Source organism: Polistes fuscatus, unplaced genomic scaffold (genome assembly GCF_010416935.1).
Source record: "Polistes fuscatus isolate 324 unplaced genomic scaffold, CU_Pfus_HIC Scaffold19, whole genome shotgun sequence".
NCBI lineage: Eukaryota > Metazoa > Arthropoda > Insecta > Hymenoptera > Vespidae > Polistes > Polistes fuscatus.
The window spans coordinates 3,527,727-3,550,040 of NW_025113095.1; positions in this window are offsets into that span (position 1 = coordinate 3,527,727).

The window sequence follows — 22,314 nt, forward strand, 5'->3', positions numbered from 1 at the left end:
GTGTTTGAGAAATGTAATACGGATCAATAATCCTAGGGATTTTCGAATACGAAAGAGGATCTAAAGGATCTAAGGCGCGATTTATATTCCCTTCTTAACGTCGATTTTCGCTTTCTAGTTGGTTCACAAGCTAGAAAGTGAATGATAAGAATGGAAAGTAAAATAGGAAAGTAAGGAAAGTTAAAAGGGGAAAAAAGATGAAAAAAAGATTTATAAAGTCGAAACTTCTTTCTTTTTCTTTGTTTCTTTTTTTCTCTTTTTCACAAGTTAAAGAAAAATAAATATATCAAGTTTAAAATGGAGAGAGAAATAAATGAAAAGAAAGCAAAAGTATGAAAAGTATTTTTCGAGAAGGGGATTTAAAGATTTGGTCGAACGAAAGGGTTGCTAAAAAAAAAAACAAAAGAATAGGAAAAACGTTTAACGAGGAAATAAAATTAAGAAAATCGGAAAGTATATTATTTACCGTAATGGTTTGTTACAAAAAAAGTCCTTCGTAAAAAAAAAAAAAAGAAAAAAGGAAAAAGGAAGAAGACATTGCAAATAATTTTTGCTTCGATTTACTTTCACTTAGAAATCGTACATTTAATATTTAATAACCTAAGATGATTACTCGTGTTAGCGTAGTTACTATTAATGGGAAAAGAATGGGAGTGGAAATTTTAAAAGAAATCCACGGAGTTGAAATTGTTTCCCCAATTTCTCGTCAATCGTTTTCTCGTCCTTTGTTTTTTGATTTCTCTCTCTCTCTCTCCCTCTCTCTCTCTCTCTCTCGCTCTCTCTCTCTGTGTATCTTTTTATTTCGATCGAATCGATCGATCGATCGTTTCACTCGTTGTAACGAAAAGTTCTCTACTCTACAAATCGTCCCTTCTCTTCCCTCCCCACCCCTCGGCCCACCCTCGCTCGCTCTCTCTCTCTCTCTTTCGCTTTTTTAATTGCACTTTCCGAACGTTTGAAATTCCTCTCGCACAGTTATTCTTTATCCCGCAGACTTCTAACCGATATAACGCGTTGTTATTCGTTACTATTCGGCATTCTCTTTGGCCAACCCCGTCCTCTTTCAAACCCCGTGACTTTTCCCCCCCCACCGTTGCTAAATTACAAAACGATCAAAATGAGAATTAACAAAAAATGTCCGGGAAAAGAGAAAAGAACGAAAAATGAATAAAGGAAATTAAAGAATTAGGAACGAGAATGCGTAGACAAATTTTAAACAAATGTGCAATATGTTGTTCGATTCTATGATTTCCAATAATATAATATATTTATTAAAATAATATGTGGGATGCGAGCACCTCCAAGCCAAACACTTAAGTAGGCGTTCGTGAAGAGATTGGACGATGGGCCCTGGATAGCTCAATGGTTAAAGAGCAGTCAGTCGCCCGGAAAGCGGAAGATCCGGGTTCGAATCCCGGTCAGTCAATTCCAACGGCCCAATTTTTTCACGAATCCTACATATATATATATTCATTCAAAAGATGATATTAAATGTAGATGAACATTAGTAATTAATCGAAGAATTTTCAAAAACTACTTTTCATTAACCCGAAAATAAACAAATGTATAATAAATTGCTAAAAGTGTATGATTTCCAAAAATAGTCATGTTAAATAATTCAAACTATGGTATTAAATGGAGATGCACGTTTGTACCTTTATCAAAGAATTTTCGAAACTATTTTTCATTAACTAAAACGAAAGAGAAAGAGAAAAACAAAGATAGATAGAAAAAGAGATATAAAGAATGACCTTTAACTTCGAAATGGGCGATTTATTTCATCGGTTTCTACGAGTCTATTTATATGTGTGTGTACGGGTACGTGTATGTGTAAAAAAGTGTACTACCTGCGATAAAAAGTACTACTACGCCGCTTTAGACACGGGGAACGTGCGCTTACGGTTTAAAACTTTTTCTCATAACTCTACCTACCGAGAAGAAAAAGAGAAATGAAAAATAAGAGAGAATGAGAGTGACTGAGTGTGAGAGAGAGAGAGAGAAGGGTAAGGTTTTAACGATATATTGTTACATAACGAAGACGAACGGAACGTTTTTCCCTTCGTTGATTTTTGTAATATAAAAGCAGCTCGAGAAGGCACCCCCATCTTCTACAAACCCCCACCCCACCCCTACCCCCTACCCCCCCTAAATCCCTACACTACCATCCACTTTCCAATACGAACGAAAGTTTGTTGTACATCTAATTAATATTACGATCCAACGGGAATTTTTTTCTTTGCCAATAGCGAGAAAAAATTTCAACTTTCCCGTCCGTGTATTTCTCTCCTCTCTCTCCTCCCGCTCCTCTTTCCGTGTTTTTTATTATCTTTACCTTATTGTCTTTTTTTTTTTTTAGCTTCTTTTTTTTTTCCCTCGGGAAGGAATTTATTATTAAGAAATTCTTGTCGATAGTTGCAAGCGTGTGAAGCATCGATATATATTATTATTTTCTTTCTTCTTTTTTTTTTATCTTCCTTTAGATAAATAAGAATAATCGATACTTCGGGTTAATACGAAGTTTTGAATTACGTTCAATCTTAATTATGCGATTGTTTTGGTTTTCTTTTTTATATTGATTAAAGTTAAGAATTAAAATAAGAAATAAATAGAATTAACTCACGAAACTTCAATTTTTCATATAGATATATATATTAAAAATTCAAGTACGCTAAATATCGAACATGACACACACAATATTATAATAATAATAATATTAATTATATTATTAAATGATATTTTATTATAAATTTATTTTAATTATAAATTATATTTATTTAATATTATATTTTAATTATATTTATAAATTATATGTTTATTAATTATAATTAATAATATTAATAAATATTAATAATTATTTTCCCAATTTAACAACAATATTACTAGTAAAACTCTGAACGTAATAAAACCTAACGTAATAAAATTCTAATCCAATTGAACCGACGACGCGATCAAGAAACCACATTCTTACGGAAACAAAAATTCACTGATAAAACGGGGAACGTGATAAAAAGAAAGAAATAAGAAGAAAAAAAAAGAAAGAAATGGTGGGGGGGAGCAAAAAGTAAAAGGGGAAAAAATGAATAAATAGGAGGGGAAAGGTGGTTAGAATTTAAGAAGTCGAACGCGTTATTATTCCGGTGTGAAAGGACTACTTTTTTTTTCTTTTTCCTTCTTCTTCTTTTTTTTTTTTCTTTTTCGCGAACGAAACGATTCCACCACGATGGAATCACGGATACGAAACGATTGGATCGAAGCCTCGAGGAAAAACTTATTGGGATTCCTGGCAGATATAACTGACTCTCTCCTCTCTTCTCTCTCACATACACACATACACATATACTTTCTTTCTATTTCTCTCTTTTTCACACACACACACACCACATATACATGCACATAGATACCCGTTTCTATAAAGCCGAACCGATATGGATCGATCGATAACGCACGTAGAAGTTTGCTCGTGCGATATTAACTCGAAGTACTCGGAATTATACTCGTGGCACGTACACCGACTCTTCTAATAATCGCGTTTACGTCCATAAAGGACGCCATTTTCTTCGATTGGCCGATCGTGACAACCATCAAAAAAATATCCTACCATTGCTTAATCATTTTATTTTACGAAACATATAATATTTTTGGTTGATTAATTGTCAACGATAAACATTTATTTAACGTTTATGCATTAACATTCTACGACGTTTCTTTCTTTTTTTATTTTCTAATTTTTGTCTTCTTTTTCGTATCGACGAAATTATTAATTAATCGATCTTCATCGGGCAAATGTTTTTTTTCCCGTGATTTTTCGATCGTAGTAAAATTCGAAAAATACGCGAGAAAGGATTTTGTTGAATTCAAATTATTTGAGAAATTATTATTCGTTTTAAGGGGGAACTATCTCTGTCATTCGTATAAATCTATTATGATTTCATCGAAAAATGTTTTTCTTTTTAGAAATATCTACGATTTAATGTGGAATAAATGATTATTTAAATTATAATCGAAATTATTTCTGGAAAAAAAAAAAAGAAAAAGAAAGAAAGAAAAAATACGTACGCGAATTTATTTTCGCTCGGATATTATAAATATTGAATATTTCGATTAAAAAAAAAAAAAAAAAAAAAAAGAAAAAAAGAAATGGAATTTTTAATTAAATACGACGAATTGAAAATAGATTTGATATTTGTATTTGATAACGAAATGAATTTTTATCGATTGCGAAAATATAATATCAAGGATCGTAATTTAAAGAGAAGGATAATAATTTTCTATGAAATCGAATGACAAAGAGAAAGAGAAAGAGAGAGAGAGGAATGAAAATAATGAGGGAATTAAAAATATTAAATATCAATCGCGTGGATCAATTTTCGTGATAAAAAGAAAAAAAGAATTAAATTACCAATCCTTAAAATAACAAGAAATTATTTAAACATTTAATAGGAAATTCATAGAACACAATATTTTAACGGTATCAAAAATTATTCAAATTATTAAATTATAATTTCATATTACAGATTATAAATATTTTTTAAGTAATATTAAATTATTTTATTTTATTTATTTATTGAATAATATTTTATTGACCCTAGAGCCTAGGCTCCCTAAAGGCCATTAATTACAGCATAGTGCAATGTAATGTATAGATAAAACAAAACAAAAATTAAAATTATGTAATTATTATTAAACTTATCATTATATTAGTAGTAACGCACAGTAAGTAGATAAATGTAAAAAGAAAATAGTAAATAATAAATAAAAGTATAATAGTTCTATAATAGTAGTATAGTAGTATTGGTTCAAAGCAATAAACATATGGTTTTAAAAAAAAAAAAAAATTAAATTAAAGGGTTATACGCAGTTAGAATTTAAAAACAATCGATTTTTTTTTTTCATTTTCGGAATGTACATATATTTAAGTATATTCTCTGAAAATTTCAAATCGATCCGACAAATATTCTTCACTTCATGTAAGCTGCAAACAAACATTTTTAACTATCTGTAAACGTCTCTTTGAAACTTTGAACGCGTTTTTCTCAAAACGGTATTTTCAAAGTCGGTGATCTCGATTTTTCAAAAACGGCTTAACCGATCGGTTTCGAATTTTTACACAATCTTCTTAGATATATTCCTCAGGTATTAAGTAAAAGGAATAATTTTTAAAAAATTTATTACTATTTTTTTGTAACAATTTAGAGCGAAAATTTTAGTCAAAAATAACAACTTTTTTTCAAATAGACGCCATTTTGTCAAAAATCAAAATTTTTATTATTCCTTGGTTTTAATACCTGCATTAATCTATCCTTTAAAAGAATCCACCATATTTTTTAATTTCAATAATCCAAACCGCCAAAATGAAGATCACCGCCAAACGTCTTTTTTTAGAGGACGTTCAGGAAATCATCTACAGGAGCGGTGCAGATTAATATTTTTACATAATCGACGCGCTATCGTATTCTCAAAAATTGGCTCTATTTGAATTACCAACACTTTTGTTTGAGAAATAAAAACTGTTTCTAGAAAAAATTCATGAAAATACGTCTTTTTCGAGCCTCGCAACTGCGTATAACCCCTTAAATTAAATCGTAAGTCACAAAACACGCTGAATATCTCTATCAATAAAGTAGGTATAACATCTTAATCTTAATTCTTTATAGTCACTTAGAGCTACGATATCTTCCGGTAGTTAGTAAATTATACTACTCGTTAATGAATAAATTAATATGGTAAGGGGCTGAAGGGGTAAAACAAGCATTGTATCCACACACACACACACAGCTTTATAATTGCAAGAATCTTTCCTCTAGCAATAGAAAGATATTAAAGATAGATAGATAGATAGATAGATAGATAGATAGGTACTTCCTTCCTATCTCTTGAGAATTCCTTCGATATGGCTAGTTGTGGTCGGCACATTGGAATCCCTCTTTAAAAGAGAATTGAAGGTGGGAATGAACGAGGGGAATTGAAATAAGAAGAAGAACAAGAAGAAGAACAAGAAGAAGAAGAACTTTCCAAAGGTACCAAAGTTTGATCTCGACGGTACTTTCCACTCGAACCGTCTGCTCCTTCTCCTCCTCTCCCTTTTCCTCCCTTTTTTTCCTCCTCTCATCCTTCTTTTTCTTACTTACAATATCGTTCGACGTGCCAACCCGAAAGATTATTATCGGACTTGTTATTAACAGCTTCCGAGTAGCTTCTTGAAAATTCTATTAACTCTTCTTCCCCTGTGTTCCTCCTCCTCCTCCTCCTCCTCCTCCTCTTCCTCGTATCTATTTTCTCTTTTTTTTTTTTTTTTTTTTTAATATAATTATAAAATTTAATTATACGAAAATATTCATCCCGCAAAACGTGACCGAACAAAATTCTAATATTTAATTTTCAATGCATATTATTTTTCTTTTTTTTTTTTGTTTAAGTATTCTTTTATAAAAATAAGATGAAATTTAGAACAATAAGATAATATATTTCAAACGGTTAAACTGAAATAGAGTCGTCATATTAAATTTAAATTATACGCTCGAATTTTGGGCTCTAGACTGCAGTTAAGATCTGAGAGAGTGTTCTCGTATAGTTCTCGATTTTACAAGAACCACAGGCACGTAGACGGTATCTAAGAACCGGAAGTACTCTTAGAGGAAGCAGAGGAAAGGAAGGTGGTGGTCGACCACTAACGGTGGGTTACTATCTATAAATTATATTACGTATATCCTGTTTAAAACATTATAATAATTATAATATAATAATTATAATATAATAAATATTTGTATATAGGATGACTCATAAATCAATTAACGTTTAACAATTATTCGTGTTATTTTAGATTTCATCGATTATTAGAATAATTCGATTCATTTAATTTCGTGAAAATTAAATAAACGATTTTTGACAATTTAATAATCATAAATTGTTTGTTAACTTATTAAGAAATCATTCTTATTTATATAAAATTACGTTGTATCATATTAAAACATTTATTAATTTGTTAATATTTATAATTAAAAAAATTTATAATTGAAAAATATTTATTAATTTAATAATATAAAAACTATATATATATATATATTTTTTTTTTATACAATTAAGCATAAAAAAATAATAAACGATAAGAAAATAATATCTAATTAAATGAAAAGACAATGAGAGAGAGAGAGAAAGAGAGAGAAATATAAAAGAGAGTAGAATTATGTTGTATCATAATAAAACAATTTAATAATATAAAAACAATATTTTTTTTTTTTTTATACTATTAAGCATAAAAAAATAATAAACGATAAGAAAATAATATCTAATTAAATGAAAAGACAATGAGAGAGAGAGAGAGAGAGAGAGAAATATAAAAGAGAATGGAAAAAGGAATAAAGAAGAGAGAAAAGGTAGATAAAAAGATATTGGATTTGGTATCTAATAAAAGATAAAATTATCTAGATGAACTCGACGTGTATGCTTTCTTACTTTGATACTATCGATTTCTCAAGCATCTCTGACTATACTTGTCTCTTTTTCTCTCTCTTCATGACGTTATAGCTTGAATTATTCAGAGATTTTCTATCTTTTCCGACCCTTAGCATTCTCTCCTACAAAAAGAGATCAAAAGAACGTATACGAACTCAAAGTAATCCCTTTTCTCTCTCTCTCTCTCTCTCTCTCTCTCCAACTCTCTTCTTTCTCTCTCTCTCTCTCTCTTTTTTGCTTTCTAATTCTCTTCCATTTCCTCTCTTTCTTCGATTCAACCGAAAGGTGGGGCAAATTACAAGCTACCTTGGTATTAATTATTTCGTTAAATTGAATTACATAACAGATACAATTTTACCTGAGATAATCCTCACCCTCTAAGCGTAAAGAGGATTTTCTCAAGGATAGAAAGAGAGAAACATATATATATAAGGTTTATAATAATTACGAGATAACAAAGAGAGATTAGGGTTTTGTTTAACGATACTCTCGAACGAAGGAAAATTTACCAAAAATTAACTCCAATTGTTTACTTACCATTTCAATTATACTATTATTTTAATTAAAGATAATTTTAACGAAAATACAAATGCTAGATTATTCTTCAAAATATACTACACTAATCGATTAATTAATCGTTAACGTTTACTATTCGATTAAATGAGAGTCTAAGTATCTTTAAACATTTACAATAGTTTTCTTTTCTTACGGGAATACGAACAAAGAGAGCGTGAGAGAGTGTGAAAGAGATAAAACAAGAAAATGAGAAAGAAAAAGAAAGAAAATAAATACGAGGAAAGTAAAAGAGAGAGAGAGAGAAAGAAAGAAGGAGAAAAAGAGAACAGGAAAATCCGAAAGAAAAAGAAGAAAAATAAATACGAAGAAAGTAAAGGAAAGAAAAAAGTAAAGAGAAAGAGAGAGAGAGAGAGAGAGAAAAATAAGTCCCAAAGAGAATCGTGTTACACTTAAGTACACACACTTAGGTAGAGACAGGGACGAGGGGTGAGGGGGTTGGGGGGGGTGCAGGGATGTACTGTCGCATTTACAGGCTCGCCACCCTAGTCACCGCTCGTTCTCATTCAAGTAAAGTGTTAAATAAACAAATTTGAACGAGGTACGGTGTCTCGGACATGGTCGATATCTCGTCGACGCGAGAATAAAGAAAGAAAGAAAGAAAGAAAGAAAGAAAAGAGAGGTGTTTGAAAGAAAGAATAAAAATCGGTGAAAGAAGAAAGACGGATGAATAAATAAAAGTTAAATAAAAGGTTAGATAAAAATGATGTTAAGGTGTACGAGAGAATAATAATAATACGCAGTTACGGATTAAAACGGTAAGCGGATTAACAAAAAGGGTTACGCGGTGTTATCTGATAACCTGAGATATTTGTAAAACCTTTTACACAATTGTAAAACACGTTCCGGGACAATATATTTGCAATTCCAGTAATGGGTGACAAAAGTCAACCGTTTTCAAGATATCGAAAAGGAGATGAAGTTTTTAATTTTTATAAATCAATTTTTTATTGTCTTTTGTATATTTTTCTTTTTCCTTTAATTTAAATTTTATTTAATTTTATATTAGAGAGAGAGAGAGAGAGAGAGAGAGAGAGAATAAGAGGAAGGTGTATAAGGGGTGAGAGAAATGGTTGTAGTATCAACAGCAAGGAGGGAAAAGAAGTTTTTCTCGTATTTTCCCTAAAAGAGAAAGAGAGAGAGAGAGAGAGAGAGAAAGAGAAATATATAAAGAGGGAAAGAGATATACGACGAGGACGAGGTCGCGCGTTTGCCATCTTCGCATTGAAGCGCGTCACCAACGTTTAACGAAAGCTTTTCATAAAGAGCAAACGATAAACCGTATATAGGGAGTCAGAGGAAAAGGTAAAGAGTAGTATGTTGTAGAGTGGGTATACGTCGTCACCCTTTACTCTTCTCTTTCTCTTTCTTTCTCTCTCTCTCTCTCTCTCTCTCTCTTTTTCTCTCACACGCATTTCGTTGAACTCTCGGCCTTCGTGTTCGTGTTAACGAAAAGAGGCTGCTGGTGCTGTTACTACTACTACATAGTATTACTACATAGTACTACTACTACTACTACTACTACTAGTACTATGATTTCTTCTACTCTTCCCTTTACTGGTATTGGGGTGTTAGTAATACTGCCGCGATGTAATATGAGATGCGAGCAGCACGTGAAATCTACGTGACAAAAAAAGGGCGAGAAGCGAGGGGAGGGTCTGGGGAGGCCCTTTAACGTGCTACGCGTCTACGCTACGTAATTTTTCTCTTCACTTTGCACCCTTCGACAAAGGGGCCAAAGTTGGTAGTTCGTTCGTACTTTCGTTCGTACTTTCGTTCGTTCGTACTTTCGTTCGTTCACAGATTCGTTCGTTCAAACCTTCGTTCGTTCAACTGGTAGAATGAAAAGCAACGAGGAACGGCAAGAGGTACACGCCGAGTTCTCTCTCGGATAGTCGTCATGACGACGAAATTCGAGCTACCTCATCCCCCTCTCTTTGCTTATTTCGATATACCTTGTATATTTCACCTTGTGGGATTGGTTGGTTGGTTTCCTGGTTGCTTGCTTGCTTGCTTGCTTGCTTGCTTGCTTGCTTTTGTAACGTGTAGGAAACTGGATAATCCTATGCGCACACGCACATTCAACTCCTCACACTCACGCACATACATAGATATCTCTATCTTTCTCTAAAATACTCTATTTCTCTCTCTCTCTCTCTCTCTCACTCTCTTTCTCTTTCTCTCTACTAACACGTTAGTTCATATCGTTTAGGCTTGTTTACCAGACACGCTAATAATTCGCGGATAGCCGGCTGAGCTGCTGCTCGTTCTACTAACGAGTACCCCATATCGTTAATTGCACAATTCTGCACCGTTAATAGACGGTGCGAGTAATTAAGCCGTACTTTCAAACCGCATAACCCCCCTTCACCCTGCACCCACCTTCCCTTCTCTCTTTTTCTCACCCTCACCCTCACCCTCACCACCAGCTCTATTTCTCTCTCTCTCTTTCTATCATCCATTCCCTAGAGAGAAATAAAAGAAGAAAGAAGCACAGGATTGGGAAGAAAAGCTTGAGAAACGTAACTGAAAACGTCCAGTTCTTAACAATAATGGCCTTTCAAGAAGTCGATAACTTTCTTCTATTCTCTTCCTTTCTCTCTTTTCCCTTTCTTAGGACGTAATTGCACCGTCTGCATATGCGGAAGGACTTTGCAATTGCCAGAGAAATGTAATAAACTCTTCTCTTCTTCTTTATCTATCCGTCTCTATTTCTATCTCTATCATTGTTTCTTTCTCATTCATTCTCTATCTCTTACGTTTTCTTTCACTAAAAGCACTGTCTTTGTGTTAAAAACAGAAAGATCCGGGGCAGCAGTGCTTCTCAAACTTATTTTTTCTTTTCTTTTTTTCTTTTTTTACTTTATAATATCATCCGCATAGTTTTATGGCTGGTTTTTTTCCTGGATATCGTGCGCACCTTCTCTTCTTTTATCAATTTTTCTTTTTCGTTGACTGAGAAAATGATACCACTGTGTTTCGTTTCAATTTTTAACCTTCTTTTCCCCCCACCCCGCCTCCCTTAGTCACCTTTCGCTATATCTCGGAGTTGGATTTTGCATAAACGTGCGAGAATTATCGTACTATTTCAAATTGCTACGCACCCCTCTCCCCCCACCCTACCCCATCCCATCTCTGCATCATCATCACCATTTCTTCATTTTCTTCCCGAAACGAAAATTTACCATCTACTTTTTTCTCTCTCTCTCTCTCTCTCTTTAAAACGCTCTGATAATTTTTTTTTCTCTCTTTCTTTCTTTCTTTTTTTCTTTTCGTAGTAACGCGAAAAGGAAAGAGGAACGTAGACGACGGGTTATATATATATTTTTTTTTCACTTTTTAAAAGTAACTCTGAATTGACGAAAAGAAGAAAAAGAAAAAACGGGGAAGAACGAGCCGACGACGACGACGCGTTTGATGGGAAAACACCCTGAAAGGATCATATCCAACGCTGTTTAAATATTCCCACGAGTCTTCGTACGAACCACATAGAAAATTATTTTAGTAGTATGAGCAACGAATTATAATGCGTATATGTGTTTGATGTGTGATGTGTGTGTGTGTGTGTGTAGATCCTACGCAAGCAACGTTAATTGATGTGTCGTAATTGTAACATGGTAGAGAAGCCATAGAAAATGAGAAAATCCTTCCTATGGTTCTCTGTTACCTAGCTGCTAGTGGGTTGAACGAGTGAGAAAGAAAATCATTGTGAAATGCTCGTAGCAGGAGCAAGCATTTGCCTTCATATTCGAACACAACGAACGGAATATTATCGGAAATGTATTGAAATACGTTGGAACAATGTGTCATGTGTGTAATTAGGCTTTCAAAGTACATACAATGAGAGATGATTAGGACTCTGTCTCCTACATAAATACATAAACACATACATGCATCACATATTTACGTACATGCATACAGAAGTGCATGCATTCGTTATGGAACTCAATAGTGTACTCGAGAATTACGCGTATCGACAGTACGTAATTTATTTGAAAGAAAAAATAAAAAAAAAAGATAAGAGAAAAAGGTAACGGTTAAATACACGTTCCTTTTTCAAAAGCACGTTAAATACGTATATAATTATTCTTAATTACTTTTCAATGAAATTATCTTTTATTTATAATGACATATATATATATATATATGCGTGTATACGTGTACGCGCGTGTTCCCAACAGCTATTGAATTAAATTCATACACTTGAAATAAATGAAATCTACTCACGTGGTAATAAATATAAGCAAACATCTTTTATTCATAAGAAGTGAGAATAAGGGAGGGGTGTGATGGAGTATAAACGTTTTATTAAATTTATATTTATGAATCGAGTCAATAATAATTCAATTGAGTGCAAACATTCGAATAATAAAGGATAATATACTTGTGTGTGTTATATTATCAAAACGAACAACCAAAATAAAATTCATTCTAACTTTTTAAACAGACAAAATATGGCTGCGTGTGTACACTTTCCGGGGATACATTTACGTGCAGGTCTACGTATACGTATTTTTTTCTGTGTGTGTGTGTGTTTTGGTTAAATATATCTACATATATTTGCGTACGTGTGGGTTCGTGTAAATGTATATTACGTAATCTCCTTTAGAGTCGTATAATGAAGCCGGTTAAATGCGAAGCGTTAAATAGACAAGACGAAAGTCTCGCTTTTCCACACCGAGTCTCGCCCTCTTTGTACGATCCTTTCAAATTATTATACCAGACCCGACGACGACGACTATGACGACGACTATGACGACGACTACGAGGACGTGGAGGACAAGGACGAAACGAACGAAAAGATGAGAACAAGTAAAAAGGTAAAAACCCTGGCACGTTCACCTTTAATAACCAGCTTTATCATTTTTTATCGTTTCCAATTAAAGTATCCCTTTCCAATCGACGATAAATTAATTATAATTATATTCAAAAGAGAGATAACAATATTTCAGATTAAATTATAAAAATATTATATTTCGAAAAAAATGTTTGTATTGGTATACATTTAATAATTAACGTTTTAATTTAGAGTACTATTAATACGAGTCAAAGTATTTTTATCCTTGATATTATAGAATATTATATTTAATTCTATGATTATATTTAAAGTATTATAAATGTATCATATATATATATATGTTACCGTTAAAGTACAGAAATCAATTATTCTGCATACTATCTAGGTAATGTGCAGATTATCTGTTAAGTACTCGTTAATGTGAAAATAAGATCGTTATAAATATATTACATAATTTCTAAACACACCCAAATCTGCTTCATTTTATAGATTGACCGTAATTTTATGGACATTTTATAGAATACAAATCTATAAAGTATTCAAAACTTGTTTTTCATTTGTTTCGGGCATTATATAGAATCCACGATTTCTACACATTAACTCTAACATGTATCTATAAATCATAATGGGGAAAAAAATCAAAAAATAAATAACAAAAAGATTTCGAATAAAAAAAAAAGAAAAAGAAAAAAAGAGAGAGAGAAAGAGAAAGAGAAAAAAAATATATGAAGAAGAGATAGAAATGTAACTTTCATTCGCTAGGGAATAACATGTCTGATGAAATTCGACAGGAATAGAAAAAATAGAGAGAGATAGAGAGAAAGAATGAGAGAATGAGAGAATTTGGACGTTCTGATATCGACAACTTCATTTCGAACGATTCTTTTCGAATAAAATATGATATAGTCGATGGTTTACATTCGCAATTTTATTTATAATTTCCGCCAAAAACGACGAAACTATAGGTATACTTAAATAATAATAATTACGAAGAAATAAAACGAAAAAAAAAAACAAAAAAAAGGAAAAAGAAAACACGATAAAAATAATGAATAATTAAAAATGATTTAAACGAAAAACTTCTTTGAGTTACAATTCCCAAGTTCGGTATAATTTCGTTCCTTTGGACCCTCCACCCTCCCCCTCTCTCTCCCTATATTTCTTTTTCACTCTTGAATATGTTTAAATAAAGAAAGAGAGAAATAAGAGGTGTCCCTGACGCGGACAGGTGTCCCTCGTGAAGTTTCGCGAGTAGGAGTGGGGGGGGGGAGAGTAACAAGAAGAAGTGGTGGAGGAGGAAGAGGAGGAAGAGGACGAGGAAGTGAAGAAGGTCTTCGACCCTTTCGTTACTGAAAGAGGAAGAGAGAAAACTGTGAACAAATGTACAAGCATCTGAGAGAGAGAGATAGAAAGAGAAAGAGAAAGAGAAAGAGAGAGAGGGGGGGATTGAACTTTTGACTAGTCGTGCGAGTACGTGTCTTAACTCTCCCGCGGGTATTCCACGTGGACCTTTAGCTCGTTAACTAGTTAAAACCATTGTGTATGTGTGAGAAAGAGAGAAAGAGAGAGAAAGATAGAGAGAATGTAGAATGCAAAAGCTCGTTGTACTGCATACTACCATTCCCCTTTCAGTAACTCTAGTATATACACATACATGCGTAAAGGAGACGTATGCATTTACACATGCATTTATGTACACGTGCATGCGTTATATCACACAACCCAAACGTTACATTTGATTATACACATTCTATCTTACATTTATACGCTAGAATTATATATAACAGTGTAACGTGGTGATATCGGATAGAGGATGGGTACTACTTACTTAGGTATTGTTAGTTGGAAAAGAAAAAAAAAAACCAAAAAACTAGACAATGAAGAATAATGGTATTCGTATCTGCAGACTATAGTCTGTCTATAACTCCCTACGTGCGCCCCAGGAGACGAGTAAAAGAAGTAGAAGAAGTACAAGTAGAAAAAAAAAAGAAGAAGAAGAAGTAGAAGTACAAGTGGAAGAAGAAGAAGAAGAAGAAGAAGAAAAAAGCATCTTGTGAGAGGGAAAGAGAGCAGGGAAACCCCCTATGTCGAAGGGTAGGAAAAAAGGTAAAGGGTGATTAGGTTGGGGGTTCTCTTTCAAGTTACGCCGATGTCGATAATTAACAAGCTGGCCCAGAGTCGAGTCACTTAGTCGCAGCCAACGTCCTCGACCTTTTCCTTCTTCGACCCTACCATTTTCTTTTTTTCTTTTTCTTTTTCTTCCTCTTCTTCTTCTTCTTTCCCTTTTTCTTTTTCTCTCTCATTTTAACTTGTACCTTATATATATATATATTTCTGTCTTTCTATCGTTTCCTACATTACGTTCCTTTTTCATCTCTCCTTTTTACTCTCACAAAGGCACGGATAGACGAGGTGGATAGAGAGGGGGAACGGGGGATACACATTCACGAAGGTTCGGAGTTAATTGTTAACGAGAAAAGTTTGAATTTTCGAGCTTGATCCAAGTCAAGTTCGTGTTTCTGGATACATTCCTATCCAGAGACTCGATTACAAACAACCCGATTCCGCGTACCGGTAGTATTCATTTTTTCTTTTCCAACCACCTTTACCTTCCCCATACCCTCTGAACAGCACCAGCTCACCCCTATGCTCTTTCCTGTCTTAACAATCTGGTTTTTCGTCGTTTCGTTTCACGAAAAATTCTTAAGTGGATAACTATTACATATAACAACGAAATCGTCGTACGAATTCGCAAAAAATAAAAGAAACGTTTGCAAAAATTGAAAATAACTCGAATTGATTGTATGTAAATTTGTAGAAACAATTCATTAATTTTTGTATTTTTCTAAAATACAATTTTAATTAAACAGGATAGTTTGTTTTTCAGACTCGTACATCCGATATTCGAAATTATTACGAAAATAATCAAAATTTCAGCTGACATTTTAAACAAACGACAAAAAGCCTTCCCTCTTCCCTCTTTTTATTTTTTTTCTCTCTCTCTCTCTCTCTCTCGTTCGAAACGAAAGTCATTGACCTGCGAATACAAAAAGAGGAGAACGATTTCAACGAATATTACAACGTTCCTCACAATTCCCAGCTATTTTTGCGCCATTTTAAACGCCGTCAAATCAAACGAATCAGACATACAATTCTATTATTCATAAATTCCTACTGCTACCATTTCATTTTTATTATGATAAATTTCAAAACTGTGTATATGCTATTTCTTATAATCATTTACACACACATACACACATACACACACATATACACGTACAAATCAAACTCAACACCTCAAATCTCCAAGGATCTACTTTCTTCTTCTTCTTCTTCTTCTACTTTTTTTTTTTGTCGATTTATGACAAATAATTCCTGCACTTGTGTTTCTTCTCCCTTTCCCTTTTGTTATTTCTCGAAACCCACCCGTTGAACCCCTTATTTTTCTACCCTTCTGAATTGAGCTGGCGTCGATCCCGAACGAACGATCGCGACGACCGGCTTTATCGATCGTTCGTTGAGTTCGACGAAACAATGCACGAAGCTGAGAACGGCCAGGGGGATGATGGTATATAAGGGGGTGGAAAGGGGATTGGTTTGAAACGAACGACGACAAGGATGCGACGTGCAACGAGCATCCGAAAGCAACAATTAGGCACGTCTGCTTGCCGCAAGTAAGAGAGAAGGAAAGGGATGACTTCTGCTGTTAGATAAAAAAAAAAAAGAAAGAAAAAAAAAGAAGCATAGTCAGTCGTTAACGAATGCAGGATGATGTACCGATGCATTCCCGTCTCCCCATTGAAACATTTCTATTTTTCGTTGTTTTTTATTCTTCTTCTTCCTACTTTCTTTATTCTCCTTCTCCTTCTTCTTCTTTATTTCTATCTTTTTTTTTTCTCTACCTCTATCCTCCCCCCCCCTTCTTTTTCGGCTCTCAATACTAAACTTTTTATTCGTCGGTTTCCGTTTAACTCGGGCAAAGGGATATTTCCAGGATAAACCTTCCCCATTCAGGACACACCTTTATCGTAACGTTAACCGGCCGTTTTTAAACCGGCGAGAAAATTAATTCCCGCGTTCGATGCCATTTCGAGAGAGAAAAACCGTACCGTCAACTCCACCCACTCCCCATTTGCCGATGAAAAGATTTGACTCTGCCTGTACGACTTCGAGAAATACCGAGAGAGACAGCAAACGCGAGGAGAAAGAGAACGAAAGAGAAAGAGAGGGAGAGAGTGTGAGAAGGGGTGGTCGGAGGGGGATGCGATTCAGAAACCGAGGGTGCGTCGAGTGTATAAGTGCGGCACAGTAGTAGTCGAGGGTGACTGCTTGCTACCCCTTTACCCCCTAACCACCCCCCTCTCTACTTCTTCTTGTGCCACCCCTTTACCATCGAGCTCCTTCCTTCCTTCTTCAACTTGCCAGCACCGAGAAAGGAGGGTTGGAGTTTCCTATGGTTTAATTGGGCGCGAAATTATTTCCGATGCAATGCGCGCTGGTGCAGCCTTGTGACGGCAAGCGACGAGGATGAGGACGAGGACGAGGACGAGGACGAGGACGACGACGACGACGAATAATCACCGTAAAAGCTCGACTTGTACCCCCTCTCTACCTACTGTACCACCACCACCACCACCACCACTATCGTCAACCAAACCCCACCCCCGTTCATCTCGACGTTCATCTTTCTCACTCGTTTTATCGTCTCCAAAAAGAAACCACAAGTACGATCGATGCTACTATTTTCATCCAACTTCTACACAAGTGTCACAGAATTACTTGAAACATATTATATAATTCATTCTATTTCTTTTATTTTCTTTTTCTTTTTCTTTTTCTTTTTCGTTTGGTTTTTTATTTTTTTTTGGGTTTTACGTTTCATCCGTTAGATGAAGAAATTGTAACGAGTGTCACGTTGGATTAATAAAAAATAGTATCACGATCAGCATTTATTATTTTATTTAATAATAATTGAAATATCTCACAGCCACACACACACACACACACATATAAGCTTTTATTTAAAATCTAATGTAACGATTAAGAAATATGAGGAGGAGCATATATACGTATGAACAGTCATCGCATAACGATATCAAAGAACGAAAGGATAAGTCATGCTAAAATGATATTAAAACGAAAATGAAATGATAGGAATGGTTGGGTAGAAAGAAGAAGGGGGAATTGAAATTGTTGAATATGAGAAGATGATGAAGAAGAAGAAGAAGAAGAAGGACGTTAAACGCATTTGTAAATCCCTTTTTCCTCTCGCATATATGTACGTACGTATGTATGCATCCGGGCAAACAACAGAAACGAATATAATGCCTGATAATAATGCCTGATGTACCTTTTAATCCTGGACAAAATGATGAGGATCCCTTAGGTACGGAAGAGTTTGCGCGACATTTGATCGCGGTACTTCAAAAGACGAGACTTATAACTGTTGTCTATATTTTATATGCAAATACAAATGAACGTGTATTCGTGTTGTAGTAGTATTATTATTATTATTATTATTTGAGCGTACACTTGTAAATGTATGAGTTTCTTAGCGAGGGAGAGAGAGATAGGAACACGTACGAACTGGAAGCATCCACAAACGATACTTTGCTCCTTGTCTCGAGCCCTGTTTGTGACAGCAAAGGGTGCACCACGTACAATTCGCGTAAGCTATCACGTGTATTAACGGTGTGTTAATATATGCGTGTGATATCATTTCTCTTTCTCTTTCCCTTTCTTTATTTGTAACAAAACGAATTTTACGTAATAACATACATTTTTTAGTTAATTCAGAAAATTTCAATTCAACGATTGGAAATAAAAAAAGAAATAAATAGATTTGATAAAAGAAAGAATAATTGATTATATAAAATTCTTGTAGAAAATCGTGAATAATTTTCTTTTTCGCGGATTTTAAATATTAATTTATGTTTAATATTTTTATTTTGTTAAAAACGATATGAAAAATCTTTGATACATTTGCACAAATATTAAGAGCTATATTTGTTATAGAATTTTATATTAAAGTGTATATGTCATATTTAGTTTTTACGTATGCCTTCAGAAATGCCTTTATGCGTATATATATTTTTAAAAATAGCAATTATATTAAGAGATCAAGTAGAAGAAAATCAAAAGGAGTAGATGATCACCTGTAACAAAAAGAAAAATATATTAATATACAATCAAGTGATAAAATAGCCTGACATATAAATCGTCCAATTCACAGATGCACTTTTCAATTGAATTCTCTATTAATTTTTATCAAATCATTATTTACCGTTGCAATAAAATAGAATTTAAACGCGTGATTTTACATTTACATAAAATAAATAAAAATAAAGAAATAGGAAAAGTAAATAATACTAAGTTACTAACAAAAATAATATCTATTAATTATTATGAACTACTTTAAAACTGTATTCTATAGAAAAGAAAAATTACAAATTTAATAAAATACGAACACAATGAAAAATTTTAAAGACGAAACAAGAAAAGAGAAATTACTATAATATTTACCGAACGTTAATTAGGCTTCAAAATTTAATGATAAAAAAATTTTAATATTTCTGACTCTAACTAAACAGATATGCATCTTTTAGACGATGTAGACACGAATTTGGTGTCCCAAGGAGATGGAATGGTCCATCATCTCCAATTACAACTAAAAATTAATGACGAGCAAAGAAAATAATATAATAAAATATAAAATATAACTAAAGAGCTATTCTCGAAAAGTTCGAATTTGGTGTTGAACTTTTGAAAATAACTACAATAGTCTATGTAGTTGCCCTCTTCAGCCACATTTAAGTGGGGGCCTCTTCGGCAATGAGCCTCTTCGGCATAATGCCTCTTCTTTCTTCATGCCCTAAACTCTGCTTGAGGCTTTTTCTAAGCGAATTTTACAATACAAATCGTACAGTTACATTTACTCGAATGCCTCAACAGATATTTGATCTAATCGATGAACCTATTATTAACACTTTGCATTTAAAAAATTAAATAATATCAAACCAAAACAGAAACTTTGTCATACATTTTATGGTCTTACTTTTTTACTCGACCATTTTTATCTTTTATCTTTACTCTACTTTGTATTTACTATACATATATAACAAATGAAGTATTCAATAGGAATTACTAAAGAGCAAAGCGTTAATATACTTAATATTAAGTAAGTATCCAAAGTATTCAGCTATCTACACTTTTTCTTAAAAAATTAATTTTTAAGAAAACGCAAAGACTTTTGAATCGTTCGATACTAATTTATATCTCGCGGTACAGAGTATCAGCAATATATGGAAAAAATACAAGAAATATTTAAATGATAAATGAATCTAAAGGTTGCTGAAACTTTGTATAATATCCGGAGAAGAAATTTTCCACTCCTGAGTGAAAATTACAATCGCGCGTCTTCTCCGGTCTCTACCTACTTACAAATTAAATAAACATTCACACCTAAGTATGCTACCTGCCTGTATATTGGCAATATCTAAAAAGATCAAACATACGTACATACCCACCCACTCACTCCACGATTCTCTCACATACCACCAGGGTGCAAAAGCCTAAACTAGAGAGCATGCCCCGGGGCACCTCCGACACCCTAGTTCAAACGCGTGTTTTCTAAACTTATGGGAGTACGTACCAATTGCTGTAATCGTCTGCCAAGGCTAATGATTATTGCATAAATGACTAATGCAAAAATACAAGTATACACTAGTATATTATGCATACTAGTTATATACGAGTATATCAAAGTTTCCACAAATAAATGCGGTAATTCTACTATTAAAAACGATTTTATTGCGAAAAAAACATTAGAAGAATTTAATATAAATAGAAAAATACAAATATTCGTATTTTCCATACCATAAATGATTCTACAAGTATTACTCTGAATATTGAATGAAACATTAATTAAAAACTATCACGAAACGATGTACAGTACACTCTACCTGATACGCACACACACAGGTGTAAAGTACATCGTGCAATCACTAGCACAATGACAGCCGCCAATAGGGGAAAAACTTAAAACTAAACCCACATTAACTGTTTCTCACCCATACGAGTAGCACCTGGGCACACGCATAGATGAGAACGCAGAAAGTATGGGGGGGAGAAACGGGAGATTAGTATATTAGAAGCTGAAAATCCTGATCTAAAAAATATGATTAAAAACACATAAATACATAAGACATAAATACATTTTTATAGAAATTTATCTAAGCGGCTAAGGACTCTACAATTTATTTGATAAATATTAACTTTTAATATCTTTTGAATATCTTTTAATATATTTTAATATATTTAAAAACCTCGGACGACTCCTTTCATTAAGTTGGCTGTTCTAATAAAAGAACTGGGCTTTGAGCCACCACTTAACTGCTAGAATCTATCCGTCGCGAATGAGTTTGTCTTCTTGCTCATTTATTTATAATATCGAAACATCGATATATCAAAATTAATCGCAATTAAATAAACTAAGTACGAAGCAATGCATGTAAAACATTTATTACATGCTTTTCTGGATGAAAACGAGTAAATTAATGCTCAATTTCACCACTACTAATCACGAACAAAACACGTAATAAAAAAGAAAGTGCATTAATTAATTGCATTATTAATTAAATGAATTTAACCGGTGAGACAAGAAAACCTATCCTGAACTAATAAATACAATATAACATACAATATAATATACAATTTTCATGAGTAACTCCTAGAAAGGAATTACTCATGTGCTCGTCAATAATTTATTTAAATAATTACAACCAGTAGCTCGTGCCGATTAGGACCTTTCATCCTCGACATGATTGAGCTCTGGAGGGACTTTAAATTTTTTGACTCACTGCGTAAGAAGTTCTACGATGGCTCCAAAACACTCCTACTTCGTAGCAAGTATTGTAGACTGACGATCGAAGAATGCCTCGATTTGGTATTGAAGAAGATGCATCGAAGATCCACCGAAGATCCATCGAAGATCCATCGAAGATCCATCGAAGAATTTATTCCACATCTTTGATAAGGTAGAAAGTTCGTCGCCATATCTGTAAAATAAATAGAACAAAAAGATAAGTTATCTGCAATATAATCTAAAATCATATAAAATAAAATCGAATAAAATGTTAATAAAAATAGATACTTACAATGCATTCCAATGAGATGAAATTCAATTGCACCATGGCGATGCACCTCGCGTGAATCTAAAACGCGGTATAAACGAAAATAAGAAACTATAGATGAGTTTCTTATCGCGAAACCGAAATTTGATTATACGGCGAACAACACTGATTCTAATTCGCGTTTGATTTTAATTTGTTTTACGCCCGATCACTGATTCTACAAAACTAATTCAAAGACTGCTTTGCACACAGTCAATGCAAGTAAAAAATCTTCATTGATGCACTGATTCTAATACGCGAACAGTCTGTACGACTGTTTAAAGCTAAAAATACAACTTTACTCGAACAAAGTGTAATGCA